Source organism: Rhipicephalus microplus, unplaced genomic scaffold, assembly GCF_043290135.1.
Source record: "Rhipicephalus microplus isolate Deutch F79 unplaced genomic scaffold, USDA_Rmic scaffold_21, whole genome shotgun sequence".
Taxonomy (NCBI): Eukaryota; Metazoa; Arthropoda; class Arachnida; order Ixodida; family Ixodidae; genus Rhipicephalus; species Rhipicephalus microplus.
Window position 1 is genome coordinate 6,375,130 of NW_027464594.1, and position 13,980 is coordinate 6,389,109.

The window sequence follows — 13,980 nt, forward strand, 5'->3', positions numbered from 1 at the left end:
ATAGAAATACTTCCGACACCGGGAATCAAACCCAGGCCTCTTGGGTGACAGCCAGATATCCTAGCCACTAAACCATGCCGAAAACGGAGAGGGACGGAGCGATTGCCTAGCCATTCGGCCAACAGGGTAAAACTATTGAAGTGACATAGCGTGCGCGAATAGGAGACTTTATGATAGCAGATAAAAGAAAATACTTCCGACACCGGGAAACAAACTCGGGCCTCCTGGGTGAGATCTAGGTATGTTAGCCACTAGACCAGGCTGGAGATCGGAGAGGGATGGAGCGATTGCTTAGTGATTCGGCCAACAGGGTAAAACTATTGAAGATACATTGCGTGCGCAAATTGAGACTTGATGACAGCGGATAAAAGAAAATACTTCCGACACCGGGAATTGAACCCGGGCCTCCTGGGTTAGATCCAGGTATCCTAGCCACTAGACCATGCAGGAGAACGGAGAGGGACGAAGCGATCACTTAGCCATTTGGCCAACAGGGTAAAAGTATTGAAGTTATATAGCGTGCGCAAATGGGAGACTTGATGACAGCAGATAAAAGAAAATACTTCCGACACCGCGAATGGAACCTGGGCCTCCTGGGTGAGAGCCAGGTATCCTAGCCACTAGACCATGCCGGAGAACGGAGAGGGACGGAGCGATCGCTTAGCCATTCGGCCAACACGGTATAAGGTATATAGGGTGCACAAATTGGAGACTTGATGACAGAAGATAAAAGAAAATACTTCCGACACCGGGAATCGAACCCGGGCCTCCTGAGTGAGAGCCAGGTATCCTAGCCACTAGACCATGCCGGAGAACCGAGAGGGAAGGAGCGATCGCTTAGCGATTCGGCCTACAGGGTAAAAGTATTGAATTCACACAGCGTGCGCAAATTGGAGACTTGATGATAGCAGATAAAAGAAAAAACTTCCGACACCGGGAATCGAACCCAGGTCTCCTGGCTGAGAGCTAGGTATCCTATCCACTAGACCATGCTGGAGAACGGAGAGGGACAGAGCGATCCCTTAGCCATTCAGCCAACAGTGTAAATGTATTGAAGTTATAGAGCGTGCGCAAATTGGAGACTTGATGATAGCAGATAAAAGAAAATACTTCCGACACCGGGAATCGAACCCGTGCCACCTGGGTGAGAGCCAGGTATTCTAGCCACTAGACCATGCCGGAGAACGGAGAGAGACGGAGCGATCGCTTAGCCATTCGGCCAACACGGTATAAGGTATATAGGGTGCACAAATTGGAGACTTCCAGCAGATAAAAGAAAATACTTCCGACACCGGGAATCGAACTTGGGCCTCCTGTGTGAGAGCCAGGTATCTTAGCCACTAGACCATGCAGGAGAACAGAGAGGGAAATAGCGATCGCTTAGCCATTTGGCCGACAGGGTAAAACTATTGAAGTTACATAGCGTGCGCAAATTGGAGACATGATGATAGCAGATAAAAGAAAACACTTCTGACACCGGGAATCGTACCCGGGCCTTCTGGGTGAGATTCAGGTATCCAAGCCACTAGACCATGCAAGAGAGGGTGGAGCGATCACTTAGTCATTCGGCCAACAAGGTAAAAGTATTGAAGTTACTTAGCGTGCGCGAATTGGAGACTTGATGATAGCAGATAAAAGAAAATACTTCTAACACCGGGAAACAAACTCGGGGCTCCTGGGTGAGAGCCAGGTATGTTAGCCACTAGACCATGCTGGAGATCGGAGAGGGATGGAGCGATCGCTTAACGATTCGGCCAACAGGGTAAAACTATTGAAGATACATTGCGTGCGCAAATTGAGACTTGATGACAGCGGATAAAAGAAAATACTTCCGACACCGGGAATCGAACCCGGGCCTCCTGGGTTAGATCGAGGTAACCTAGCCACTGGACCATGCAGGAGAACGGAGAGCGACGAAGCGATCGCTTAGCCATTCGGCCAACAGGGTGAAAGTATTGAAGTTACATAGCGTGCGCAAATTGGAGACTTGATGATAGCAGATAAAAGAAAATACTTCCGACACCGGGAATCGAACCCGGGCCTCCTGGGTGAGAGCCAGATATCCTAGCCACTAGACCATGCCGGAAAACGGAGAGGGTCGGAGCGATCGCTTAGCCATTCGGCCAACACGGTATAAGGTATATAGGGGGCACAAATTGGAGACTTGATGACAGCAGATAAAAGAAAATACTTCCGACACCGGGAATCGAACCCGGGCCTCCTGTGTGAGAGCCAGGTATCTTAGCCACTAGACCATGCAGGAGAACAGAGAGGGAAATAGCGATCGCTTAGCCATTTGGCCGACAGGGTAAAACTATTGAAGTTATATAGCGTGCGCAAATTGGAGACTTGATGATAGCAGATACAAAAAAAAATACTTCCGACACTGGGAATCAAGCCCGGGCCTCCTGGGTGAGAGCCAGGTATCCCAGCCACAGGACCATGCCAGAGAACGGAAAAGGACAGAGCGATCGCTTAGACATTCGGCCAACAGGGTAAAAGTATTGAAGTTATATAGCGTGCGCAAATTGGAGAGTGGAATATAGCAGATAAAAAATACTTCCGACACCGGAAATCGAACCCGGCCCTTCTGGGTGAGAGTCAGGTATCCTAGCAGCTAGACCACGCCAAGAACAGAGAGGGGTGGAGCTATCACTTAGTCATTCGGCCAACAAGGTAAAAGTATTGAAGATATATAGCGTGCGCTAATTGTAGACTTGAAGATAGCCGATAAAAATACTTCCGACACCGGCAATCAAACCCGGGCCTCCTGGGTGAGAGCCAGGTATCCAAGCCACAAGACCATGCCAGAAAACAGAGAGGGACGGAGCAATCGCTTAGCGATTCGGCCAACAGGGTAACAGTATTGAAGTTACATAGCATGCGCAAATTGGAGACTTGATGATAACAGATAAAAGAAAATACTTCTGACACCAGGAATCGAACCCGGGCCTCCTGGGTGAAAGCCACATATCCTAGCTATTAGACCACGCCGAGAACGGAGAGGGACGGAGCGATCGCTTAGCCATTCGGCCAACAGGGTAAAAGTATTGAAGTTATATAGCGTGCGCAAATGGGAGACTTGATGACAGCAGATAAAAGAAAATACTTCCGACACCGGGAATCAAACCTGGGGCGCCTGGGTGAGAGCCAGGTATCCTAGACACTAGACCATGCCGGAGAACGGAGAGGGACGGAGCGATCACTTAGCCATTCGGCCAACATGGTATAAGGTATATAGGGTGCACAAATTGGAGAATTGATGACAGCAGATAAAAGAAAATACTTCCGACACCGGGAATCGAACCCGGGCCTCCTGAGTGAGAGCCAGGTATCCTAGCCACGAGACCATGCCGGAGATTCGAGTGGGAAGGAGCGATCGCTTAGCGATTCGGCCTAAGGGGTAAAAGTATTGAATTGACATAGCGTGTGCAAATTGGAGACTTGATGATAGCAGATCAAAGAAAATACTTCAAACACCGGGAATCGAACCCGGGTCTCCTGGGTGAGAGCTAGGTATCCTATCCACTAGACCATGCTGGAGAACGGAGAGGGACAGAGCGATCCCTTAGCCCTTCAGCCAACAGTGTAAATGTATTGAAGTTACATAGCGTGCGCAAATTGGAGACTTGATGATAGCAGATAAAAGAAAATACTTCCGACACCGCGAATCGCACACGGGCCTCCTGGGTGAGAGCCAGGTATCCTAGACACTAGACCATGCCGGAGAACGGAGAGGGACGGAGCGGTCGCTTAGCCATTCGGCCAACACGGTAAAAGTATTAAAGGTATATAGCGTGCGCGAATTGGAGACTTGATGACAGCAGATAAAAGAAAATACTTCCGACACCGGGAATTGAACCGGGGCGTCCTGGGTGAGAGACAGGTATCCTAGCCACTAGACATAGCCGGAGAGCAGAGAGGGAAGGAGCGATCGCTTGGCGATTCGGCCAACAGCGTAAAACTATTGAAGTTACATTGCGTGCGCGAATTTGAGACTTGATGACAGCGGGTGAAAGAAAGTACTTCCGGCACCGGGAATCGAACCCGGGCCTCCATGGTGAAAGCCAGGTATCCTAGCCACTAGACCATGCCGGAGATCAGAGAGGGAAGGAGCGATCGCTTAGTCATTCGGCAAACAAGGTAAAAGTATTGAAGTTATATAGCGTGCGCAAATTGTAGACTTGAAGATAGCCGATAGAAATACTTCCGACACCGGGAATCAAACCCAGGCCTCTTGGGTGACAGCCAGATATCCTAGCCACTAAACCATGCCGAGAACAGGAGAGGGACGGAGCGATTGCATAGCCATTCGGCCAACAGGGTAGAACTATTGAAGTTACATAGCGTGCGGGAATAGGAGACTTTATGATAGCAGATAAAAGAAAATACTTCCGACACCGGGAAACAAACTCGGGCCTCCTGGGTGAGATCTAAGTATGTTAGCCACTAGACCAGGCTGGAGATCGGAGAGGGATGGAGCGATTGCTTAGTGATTCGGCCAACAGGGTAAAACTATTGAAGATACATTGCGTGCGCAAATTGAGACTTGATGACAGCGGATAAAAGAAAATACTTCCGACACCGGGAATTGAACCCGGGCCTCCTGGGTGAGAGCCAGGTATCCTAGACACTAGACCATGCCGGAGAACGGAGAGGGACGGAGCGATCACTTAGCCATTCGGCCAACATGGTATAAGGTATATAGGGTGCACAAATTGGAGAATTGATGACAGCAGATAAAAGAAAATACTTCCGACACCGGGAATCGAACCCGGGCCTCCTGAGTGAGAGCCAGGTATCCTTGCCACTAGACCATGCCGGAGATTCGAGTGGGAAGGAGCGATCGCTTAGCGATTCGGCCTAAGGGGTAAAAGTATTGAATTGACATAGCGTGTGCAAATTGGAGACTTGATGATAGCAGATAAAAGAAAATACTTCCGACACCGCGAACGGAACCTGGGCCTCCTGGGTGAGAGCCAGGAATCCTAGCCACTAGACCATGCCGGAGAACGGAGAGGGACGGAGCGATCGCTTAGCCATTCGGCCAACACGGTATAAGGTATATAGGGTGCACAAATTGGAGACTTGATGACAGCAGATAAAAGAAAATACTTCCGACACCGGGAATCGAACCCGGGCCTCCTGAGTGAGAGCCAGGTATCCTAGCCACTAGACCATGCCGGAGAACCGAGAGGGAAGGAGCGATCGCTTAGCGATTCGGCCTACAGGGTAAAAGTATTGAATTGACACAGCGTGCGCAAATTGGCGACTTGATGATAGCAGATAAAAGAAAAAACTTCCGCCACCGGGAATCGAACCCAGGTCTCCTGGCTGAGAGCTAGGTATCCTATCCACTAGACCACGCCGAAAACGGAGAGGGACGGAGCGATCGCTTAGCCATTCGGCCAACAGGGTAAAAGTATTGAAGTTATATAGCGTGCGCAAATGGGAGACTTGATGACAGCAGATAAAAGAAAATACTTCCGACACCGGGAATCAAACCTGGGGCGCCTGGGTGAGAGCCAGGTATCCTAGACACTAGACCATGCCGGAGAACGGAGAGGGACGGAGCGATCACTTAGCCATTCGGCCAACACGGTATAAGGTATATAGGGTGCACAAATTGGAGAATTGATGACAGCAGATAAAAGAAAATACTTCCGACACCGGGAATCGAACCCGGGCCTCCTGAGTGAGAGCCAGGTATCCTAGCCACTAGACCATGCCGGAGATTCGAGTGGGAAGGAGCGATCGCTTAGCGATTCGGCCTAAGGGGTGAAAGTATTGAATTGACATAGCGTGTGCAAATTGGAGACTTGATGATAGCAGATCAAAGAAAATACTTCAAACACCGGGAATCGAACCCGGGTCTCCTGGGTGAGAGCTAGGTATTCTATCCACTAGACCATGCTGGAGAACGGAGAGGGACAGAGCGATCCCTTAGCCCTTCAGCCAACAGTGTAAATGTATTGAAGTTACATAGCGTGCGCAAATTGGAGACTTGATGATAGCAGATAAAAGAAAATACTTCCGACACCGCGAATCGCACACGGGCCTCCTGGGTGAGAGCCAGGTATCCTAGACACTAGACCATGCCGGAGAACGGAGAGGGACGGAGCGATCGCTTAGCCATTCGGCCAACACGGTATAAGGTATATAGGGTGCACAAATTGGAGACTTGATGACAGCAGATAAAAGAAAATACTTCCGACACCAGGAATTGAACCCGGGCGTCCTGGGTGAGAGACAGGTATCCTAGCCACTAGACATAGCCGGAGAGCAGAGAGGGAAGGAGCGATCGCTTGGCCATTCGGCCAACGCGGTATAAGGTATATAGGGTGCACAAATTGGAGATTTGATGACAGCAGATAAAAGAAAATACTTCCGACACCGGGAATCGAACTTGGGCCTCCTGTGTGAGAGCCAGGTATCTTAGCCACTAGACCATGCAGGAGAACAGAGAGGGAAATAGCGATCGCTTAGCCATTTGGCCGACAGGGTAAAACTATTGAAGTTACATAGCGTGCGCAAATTAGAGACTTGATGATAGCAGATAAAAGAAAACACTTCTGACACCGATAATCGTACCCGGGCCTTCTGGGTGAGAGCCAGGTATCCAAGCCACTAGACCATGCAAGAGAGGGTGGAGCGATCACTTAGTCATTCGGCCAACAAGGTAAAAGTATTGAAGTTACTTAGCGTGCGCGAATTGGAGACTTGATGATAGCAGATAAAAGAAAATACTTCCAACACCGGGAAACAAACTCGGCGCTCCTGGGTGAGAGCCAGGTATGTTAGCCAGTAGACCATGCTGGAGATCGGAGAGGGATGGAGCGATCGCTTAACGATTCGGCCAACAGGGTAAAAATATTGTTGCGAATGTATTTACTACTTTAGAGTAGAAAAGTACTCCAGCAGTCAAGATGGCAGCCGTTGTGTATTTCGAACAGCCCAAAAACGTCGTCGTCTTCTTCTTCGCACCGCCCGCATAGCTGCATAGCCGCGAACCCGCAACATCGACCTCCGGCGGCGAAAAGCGCCGACCCGGCGCTTGTTAGCAGGTGTTGGACGAGATGTACGGCTTGAGGCGAGCGACGTGGACGATGTCGGAAGATGTGGAAGGTATCGAAGGGTTTAGAGGTGCTATTTCATAGGTAACATCAGTTACCTGCCGTAGCACACGATAAGGTCCGGAATACTTGGGTAGAAGCTTTTCAGCCAGACCAACATGTCGCGACGGAGTCCACAGAAGAACGAGGTCACCTGGACTAAAGTGGACGTCCCGATGGTGGCTGTCATAGCTACGTTTCTGACGGAGCTGCGAGTCCGAAAGGCGCTGGTGGGCAATCTGACGGGCTTTCTCCGCGGTGCTAATAGCGCGGCGAGCATATGCTGTGGACAGGTCGGTAGGGTTGGGTACAAGCGTGTCGAACGGCAATGTCGGGTCTCTTCCATACAAAAGGTAAAAGGGAGAATATCCAGCAGTGTCGTGGCGTGAGCTATTGTAAGCGAAAGTGACAAAGGGTAGCGCAATGTCCCAGTCACGATGATCCGTCGACACGTACATGGCGAGCATGTCAGTGAGTGTGCGATTCAGACGTTCTGTGAGGCCGTTTGTTTGAGGATGGTAGGCCGTCGTAAGCTTGTGCTTGGTTGCACAAGAACGAAGTAGATCGTCAATTACCTTAGATAAAAAGTAGCGACCGCGATCGGTGACCAGTTGACGAGGAGCACCATGATGTAAGATGACGTCTTGAATCAAAAAGTCGGCGACATCTGTAACGCAGCTGCTTGGAAGAGGTCTCGTAATTGCGAAACGGGTCGAGTAATCTATGGCGACGGCGACCCACCTGTTACCGTCGGTAGAAAGAGGGAAAGGGCCCAGCAGGTCGAGGCCGACACGATAGAAAGGCTCGGCAGGTACGTCGATCGGTTGAAGGAGCCCGGCGGGGTGTACCGCTGGCCTTTTGCGGCGTTGGCACGACTCACAAGACCTAACATAACGTTGTACAGAACGGTAGAGGCCGGGCCAGAAAAAGCGTCGGCGGACACGGTCGTACGTTCTGGCAACACCAAGGTGGCCAGCCGTTGGTACATCATGTAGTTGCTGAAGTACGGTCGAGTGCAAATGAGTGGGTATTACGAGTAGTAGTTCGTTTCCCACATGGTGCATGTTGCGGCGGTATAAAATGCCGTCTATGACAACGAACATGCGAAGCGAACTGTCTGTACAGCCTGTGTTCAGGCGGTCGATTAGCTCGCGTAGGGACGCGTCACGCCGTTGCTCACATCCCATGTTGCCGAAAGCAGAGAGCGAGGAAATACAGATGGACGCGTCGTCGGTTACTAGATCTGGAGCGTCAACGGGGTACCGAGAGAGGCAGTCGGCGTCTTGGTGTAAACGGCCAGACTTGTAAACCACTGTGTATGTGAATTCCTGGAGGCGCAGAGCCCAACGAGCAAGGCGCCCCGTTGGATCTTTGAGGGCTGAAAGCCAGCATAGAGCGTGATGGTCAGTGGTAACTGTGAAAGGCCGGCCATATAAATAGGGGCGGAATTTACCAACTGCCCATACAAGCGCCAGGCACTCGCGTTCCGTAATAGAGTAATTGCGTTCGGCAGGAGAAAGGAGCCGGCTGGCATACGCAAGAACTCGATCGTGACCGGATTGACGCTGGGCTAAAACCGCGCCAATACCGTAGCCACTAGCATCAGTGCGGACCTCGGTTGGAGCAGACGGGTCGAAGTGGGCGAGAATCGGTGGCGTGGTCAGAAGTGTTATGAGCTGGGAAAAGGCCGTGCCTTGATCAGGACCCCACTCAAATGGTACATCTTTCTTCAAAAGATCAGTGAGGGGGCGTGCGACCTCTGCGAAGTTTCTGACAAATCGTCGGAAATATGAGCATAGGCCCACAAAACTTCGAACGTCCTTGACACAAGTCGGTACAGGAAAATCCAGGACAGCTCGGACTTTGTCGGGATCGGGGCGGATGCCGGAGGAGTCAACGAGATGCCCTAGAATAGTAACTTGGCGATGCCCAAAATGGCATTTCGAGGAATTAAGTTGGAGCCCAGCCTCTCGAAATACTGAAAGAATTGAGGAAAGGCGCTCGAGGTGAGACTTAAAGGTTGGGGCAAACACAATCACGTCGTCCAGATAACACAGGCAGATAGACCATTTAAAGCTGCGCAAAAGCGTGTCCATCATCCGCTCGAACGTTGCCGGCGCATTGCACAAGCCAAACGGCATTACCTTGAATTGGTAGAGACCGTCAGGCGTTACAAAGGCGGTCTTCTCCCGGTCGAGGTCGTCCACGGCGATCTGCCAGTAACCGGAGCGTAAGTCTATCGAAGAAAAATAGGTTGCGCCATGAAGGCAGTCCAGGGCATCATCAATACGAGGAAGCGGGTAGACATCCCTTTTGGTGACCTTGTTTAAATGCCGATAGTCCACGCAGAAACGCCAGGTATTGTCCTTCTTTTTAACTAAGACTACAGGGGACGCCCACGGACTCGATGAGGGCTCTATGATGCCTTTTGTGAGCATCTTATTCACCTCCTGTTGGATAACTTGGCGTTCTGATGGTGACACTCGATAGGGACGCCTGTGAATTGGAGCTGCATCACCGGTATTAATGCGATGTTTGACTTGCGATGTTTGACTTATGGGCCTACCGTCAAAGTCAAATATGTCCGAATAGCTCGTGAGAAGATCAGTGAGGTCTTTGACCTGAGACGGCAAGAGGTCTGAGGCAATCATCTTAGTTACATTGTTGAGCCGTGTAGATTTGGCTGCGTCGGTGCTATGCGGGTTCGGCGAGGCGACTGTGGCCAGTTCACGTGACACTGATGAGATCTGGCACTCGTGTGACGGTGAAAGAGTGGCGAGAACAATGCCTTGTGGTAGGATTTGAGGGCTGAGTCCGAAGTTCAGAAGAGGAAGGCACGTCTTGTTCGCTGTGACAGTTAATATGGTGTACGGGGAGGAAACGTTGCGGGCCAATAAAACACCGGGAGAGGGAAAGACCACGTAATCCCCATCCGGAACACTGGGATACGGTTCAACTGTGACACAAGTTAGGGCTTGGGGTGGGAGGCGAACAAACTCAGCGCACGAAAGCTTGTTCTGTACCATCTTCGACTCTTCGGTGGCCGCAGGCAAGTCAAGTTGCACGACGCCGGCTGAGCAGTCAATTACAGCGGAGTGGTCGGACAAAAAATCGAGTCCAAGGATGACGTCATGTGGACAGTGAGCGAGAACATGGAATAGAACGGACGTCTGGCGGTCGGCGAATCTCACACGCGCGGTGCACATTCCGAGCACAGCCGGGGTCGCTCCACTAGCGACACGTACAAATAGGGACTCTGGCGGCGTAAGGACCTTGTTTAATCGTGCACGGAGGTCAGAGCTCAGAATTGAAATATGTGCGCCGGTGTCAATAAGGGCAGTAACAGGAAGGCCATCCACTTCTACATCAAGCAGGTTCTTGTCCGTAGTCAAGGTCAGCAGAGGGTTTTCAGGTCGGGAGTCCAATGCAGCGTCACCTCCGGGAGCTGCATTGCTCAGTTTTCCGAAGAAGGGCGTCCACTAGGGTGGGGCGACGAATAGCGGCGGTGCTGAGGTGACCTGGAGCGACGGTCATGCGGGGACGGCGAACGGCTGGACCGGCGGACTGGTGTCGCAGGAGTGCCATTGTACGGTCCATCGTCACGAGCGCTGTACTGCAGGGGCCGGTGGTTGTCGTCACGTCGATAGCCAGGAAACGACCGAGGTGGATACGTGCGGAAACGACAGTAGCGGGAGATGTGTCCTACACCATGACAATGAAAACATATAGGCTTGTCGTCCTGTGTCCTCCACTGAGCAGGATCACGATAGCGGCGGAATCTTTCTGGTGCAGGAGAAGGCGCTATGGTACTGACCCGAGGTTCCGTCAACGAACACACAGGCTGCAGCCCAACGTTTGCCAGCTCCTCTCTCACGACCTGTTGGATCAACGAGATCGTTGGTCGATCATCAGATGGGCGGGTCAGAAAAGACGGAGACGCGGCCTCGATTTCTCTACGAACGATGCGAACCACACTTTCGTTGTTATGTGGTTGACTGCATGGCGGCTGAAGGTCCTCGCAAGATGACGTAGCGGCCGTGTTCGGAAGTCGCAAGAAATTCTTGGCGACCCGGCGACTCTTCAGCTCTTCGAATCGGCGGCACTCTTTGATGATGTCATCAATGGTGGAACAGTCTTTGGAAACCAGTATGTTAAAAGCATCATCTGCAATGCCTTTAAGTAAATGGCTTACTTTGTCTTCCTCGGACATGTTGGGGTCGGCACGATGGCAAAGGGCGAGAACGTCAAGGATATAGGTGACATATGATTCGGTCGTAGTTTGTGCCCGACCAGAGAGTTCTTTAGAAGCGGCCCGCTGGCGTCCGACGGCCTTACCAAACAGGTCACGAAGCTTCTGTTTGCAAGTATCCCAGCTGGTTATGTCCGCTTCATGAGCCTCGAACCACGCGCCAGCTGTTCCGCAGAGATAGAAGCCAACGTTGGCGAGCATCATCGTAGGGTCCCACCGGTACACTGCTGCAAACCGCTCGAACTTCGGAATCCAGTCGTCAACGTCAACATGGTCGGTGCCGCAGAAGTTGCCAGGGTCGCGCGGTTGCGTCAATACGACCGGCTGTACAGGCTGCGCCGGAGTCGCGGCTGAAACAGGAGCGGCAGAATTGGTTTCTGTTGCCATGGTCGGGCAGTCGAGAACACGTCCGCTTCGAAGTTCCGTCTTGCGTCGTACCCAGCACCTCCACCAAAATGTTGCGAATGTATTTACTACTTTAGAGTAGAAAAGTACTCCAGCAGTCAAGATGGCAGCCGTTGTGTATTTCGAACAGCCCAAAAACGTCGTCGTCTTCTTCTTCGCACCGCCCGCATAGCTGCATAGCCGCGAACCCGCAACAATATTGAAGATACATTGCGTGCGCAAATTGAGACTTGATGACAGCGGATAAAAGAAAATACTTCCGACACCGGGAATTGAACCCGGGCCTCCTGGGTTAGATCGAGGTAACCTAGCCACTGGACCATGCAGGAGAACGGAGAGGGACAAAGCGATCGCTTAGCCATTCGGCCAACAGGGTGAAAGTATTGAACTTACATAGCGTGCGCAAGTTGGAGACTTGATGATAGCAGATAAAAGAAAATACTTCCGACACCGGGAATCGAACCCGGGCCTCCTGGGTGAGAGCCAGATATCCTAGCCACTAGACCATGCCGGAAAACGGAGAGGGTCGGAGCGATCGCTTAGCCATTCGGCCAACACGGTATAAGGTATATAGGGGGCACAAATTGGAGACTTGATGACAGCAGATAAAAGAAAATACTTCCGACACCGGGAATCGAACCCGGGCCTCCTGTGTGAGAGCCAGGTATCTTAGCCACTAGACCATGCAGGAGAACAGAGAGGGAAATAGCGATCGCTTAGCCATTTGGCCGACAGGGTAAAACTATTGAAGTTACATAGCGTGCGCAAATTGGAGACTTGATGATAGCAGATACAAAAAAAATACTTCCGACACTGGGAATCAAGCCCGGGCCTCCTGGGTGAGAGCCAGGTATCCTAGCCACTAGACCATGCCGGAGAACGGAGAGGGACGGAGCGATCGCTTAGCCATTCGGCCAACACGGTATAAGGTATATAGGGGGCACAAATTGGAGACTTGATGACAGCAGATAAAAGAAAATACTCCCGACACCGGGAATCGCACACGTGCCTCCTGTGTGAGAGCCAGGTATCTTAGCCACTAGACCATGCAGGAGAACAGAGAGGGAAATAGCGATCGCTTAGCCACTTGGCCGACAGGGTAAAAATATTGAAGTTACATAGCGTGCGAATATTGGAGACTTGATGATAGCAGATCAAAGAAAATACTTCCGACACCGGGAATCGAACCCGGGTCTCCTGGGTGAGAGCTAGGTATCCTATCCACTAGACCATGCTGGAGAACGGAGAGGGACAGAGCGATCCCTTAGCCCTTCAGCCAACAGTGTAAATGTATTGAAGTTACATAGCGTGCGCGAATAGGAGACTTTATGATAGCAGATAAAAGAAAATACTTCCGACATCGGGAAACAAACTCGGGCCTCCTGGGTGAGATCTAGGTATGTTAGCCACTAGACCAGGCTGGAGATCGGAGAGGGATGGAGCGATCGCTTAGTGATTCGGCCAACAGGGTAAAACTATTGAAGATACATTGCGTGCGCAAATTGAGACTTGATGACAGCGGATAAAAGAAAATACTTCCGACACCGGGAATTGAACCCGGGCCTCCTGGGTTAGATCCAGGTAGCCTAGCCACTAGACCATGCAGGAGAACGGAGAGGGACGAAGCGATCACTTAGCCATTTGGCCAACAGGGTAAAAGTATTGAAGTTATATAGCGTGCGCAAATGGGAGACTTGATGACAGCAGATAAAAGAAAATACTTCCGACACCGCGAATGGAACCTGGGCCTCCTGGGTGAGAGCCAGGTATCCTAGCCACTAGACCATGCCGGAGAACGGAGAGGGACGGAGCGATCGCTTAGCCATTCGGCCAACACGGTATAAGGTATATAGGGTGCACAAATTGGAGACTTGATGACAGCAGATAAAAGAAAATACTTCCGACACCGGGAATCGAACCCGGGCCTCCTGAGTGAGAGCCAGGTATCCTAGCCACTAGACCATGCCGGAGAACCGAGAGGGAAGGAGCGATCGCTTAGCGATTCGGCCTACAGGGTAAAAGTATTGAATTGACACGGCGTGCGCAAATTGGAGACTTGATGATAGCAGATAAAAGCAAAAACTTCCGACACCGGGAATCGAACCCAGGTCTCCTGGCTGAGAGCTAGGTATCCTATCCACTAGACCATGCTGGAGAACGGAGAGGGACAGAGCGATCCCTTAGCCATTCAGCCAACAGTGTAAAGGTATTGAA

General features: G+C 51.2%; 17 non-coding genes across 17 annotated transcripts; all 17 read right to left on the reverse strand.

The window, feature by feature from the left end:
- Nucleotides 1-740: 740 nt before the first annotated feature.
- TRNAE-CUC (transfer RNA glutamic acid (anticodon CUC)) lies at nucleotides 741-812 on the reverse strand. The gene has a single exon. It is a non-coding gene; the product is annotated as a tRNA-Glu (tRNA).
- A 113-nt stretch (nucleotides 813-925) lies between these two features.
- Nucleotides 926-997, reverse strand: TRNAE-CUC (transfer RNA glutamic acid (anticodon CUC)). The gene has a single exon. It is a non-coding gene; the product is annotated as a tRNA-Glu (tRNA).
- A 113-nt stretch (nucleotides 998-1,110) lies between these two features.
- Nucleotides 1,111-1,182, reverse strand: TRNAE-CUC (transfer RNA glutamic acid (anticodon CUC)). Its single transcript has one exon. It is a non-coding gene; the product is annotated as a tRNA-Glu (tRNA).
- Nucleotides 1,183-2,014: 832 nt separating this feature from the next.
- On the reverse strand, nucleotides 2,015-2,086 carry TRNAE-CUC (transfer RNA glutamic acid (anticodon CUC)). Its single transcript has one exon. It is a non-coding gene; the product is annotated as a tRNA-Glu (tRNA).
- A 105-nt stretch (nucleotides 2,087-2,191) lies between these two features.
- On the reverse strand, nucleotides 2,192-2,263 carry TRNAE-CUC (transfer RNA glutamic acid (anticodon CUC)). Its single transcript has one exon. It is a non-coding gene; the product is annotated as a tRNA-Glu (tRNA).
- A 1,023-nt stretch (nucleotides 2,264-3,286) lies between these two features.
- TRNAE-CUC (transfer RNA glutamic acid (anticodon CUC)) lies at nucleotides 3,287-3,358 on the reverse strand. The gene has a single exon. It is a non-coding gene; the product is annotated as a tRNA-Glu (tRNA).
- Nucleotides 3,359-3,471: 113 nt separating this feature from the next.
- On the reverse strand, nucleotides 3,472-3,543 carry TRNAE-CUC (transfer RNA glutamic acid (anticodon CUC)). Its single transcript has one exon. It is a non-coding gene; the product is annotated as a tRNA-Glu (tRNA).
- Nucleotides 3,544-4,026: 483 nt separating this feature from the next.
- On the reverse strand, nucleotides 4,027-4,098 carry TRNAE-UUC (transfer RNA glutamic acid (anticodon UUC)). Its single transcript has one exon. It is a non-coding gene; the product is annotated as a tRNA-Glu (tRNA).
- Nucleotides 4,099-4,576: 478 nt separating this feature from the next.
- TRNAE-CUC (transfer RNA glutamic acid (anticodon CUC)) lies at nucleotides 4,577-4,648 on the reverse strand. Its single transcript has one exon. It is a non-coding gene; the product is annotated as a tRNA-Glu (tRNA).
- A 105-nt stretch (nucleotides 4,649-4,753) lies between these two features.
- Nucleotides 4,754-4,825, reverse strand: TRNAE-CUC (transfer RNA glutamic acid (anticodon CUC)). Its single transcript has one exon. It is a non-coding gene; the product is annotated as a tRNA-Glu (tRNA).
- Nucleotides 4,826-5,115: 290 nt separating this feature from the next.
- TRNAE-CUC (transfer RNA glutamic acid (anticodon CUC)) lies at nucleotides 5,116-5,187 on the reverse strand. The gene has a single exon. It is a non-coding gene; the product is annotated as a tRNA-Glu (tRNA).
- A 474-nt stretch (nucleotides 5,188-5,661) lies between these two features.
- TRNAE-CUC (transfer RNA glutamic acid (anticodon CUC)) lies at nucleotides 5,662-5,733 on the reverse strand. The gene has a single exon. It is a non-coding gene; the product is annotated as a tRNA-Glu (tRNA).
- Nucleotides 5,734-12,208: 6,475 nt separating this feature from the next.
- On the reverse strand, nucleotides 12,209-12,280 carry TRNAE-CUC (transfer RNA glutamic acid (anticodon CUC)). The gene has a single exon. It is a non-coding gene; the product is annotated as a tRNA-Glu (tRNA).
- Nucleotides 12,281-12,385: 105 nt separating this feature from the next.
- On the reverse strand, nucleotides 12,386-12,457 carry TRNAE-CUC (transfer RNA glutamic acid (anticodon CUC)). The gene has a single exon. It is a non-coding gene; the product is annotated as a tRNA-Glu (tRNA).
- Nucleotides 12,458-12,933: 476 nt separating this feature from the next.
- Nucleotides 12,934-13,005, reverse strand: TRNAE-CUC (transfer RNA glutamic acid (anticodon CUC)). Its single transcript has one exon. It is a non-coding gene; the product is annotated as a tRNA-Glu (tRNA).
- Nucleotides 13,006-13,664: 659 nt separating this feature from the next.
- On the reverse strand, nucleotides 13,665-13,736 carry TRNAE-CUC (transfer RNA glutamic acid (anticodon CUC)). Its single transcript has one exon. It is a non-coding gene; the product is annotated as a tRNA-Glu (tRNA).
- A 113-nt stretch (nucleotides 13,737-13,849) lies between these two features.
- TRNAE-CUC (transfer RNA glutamic acid (anticodon CUC)) lies at nucleotides 13,850-13,921 on the reverse strand. The gene has a single exon. It is a non-coding gene; the product is annotated as a tRNA-Glu (tRNA).
- Nucleotides 13,922-13,980: the final 59 nt, after the last annotated feature.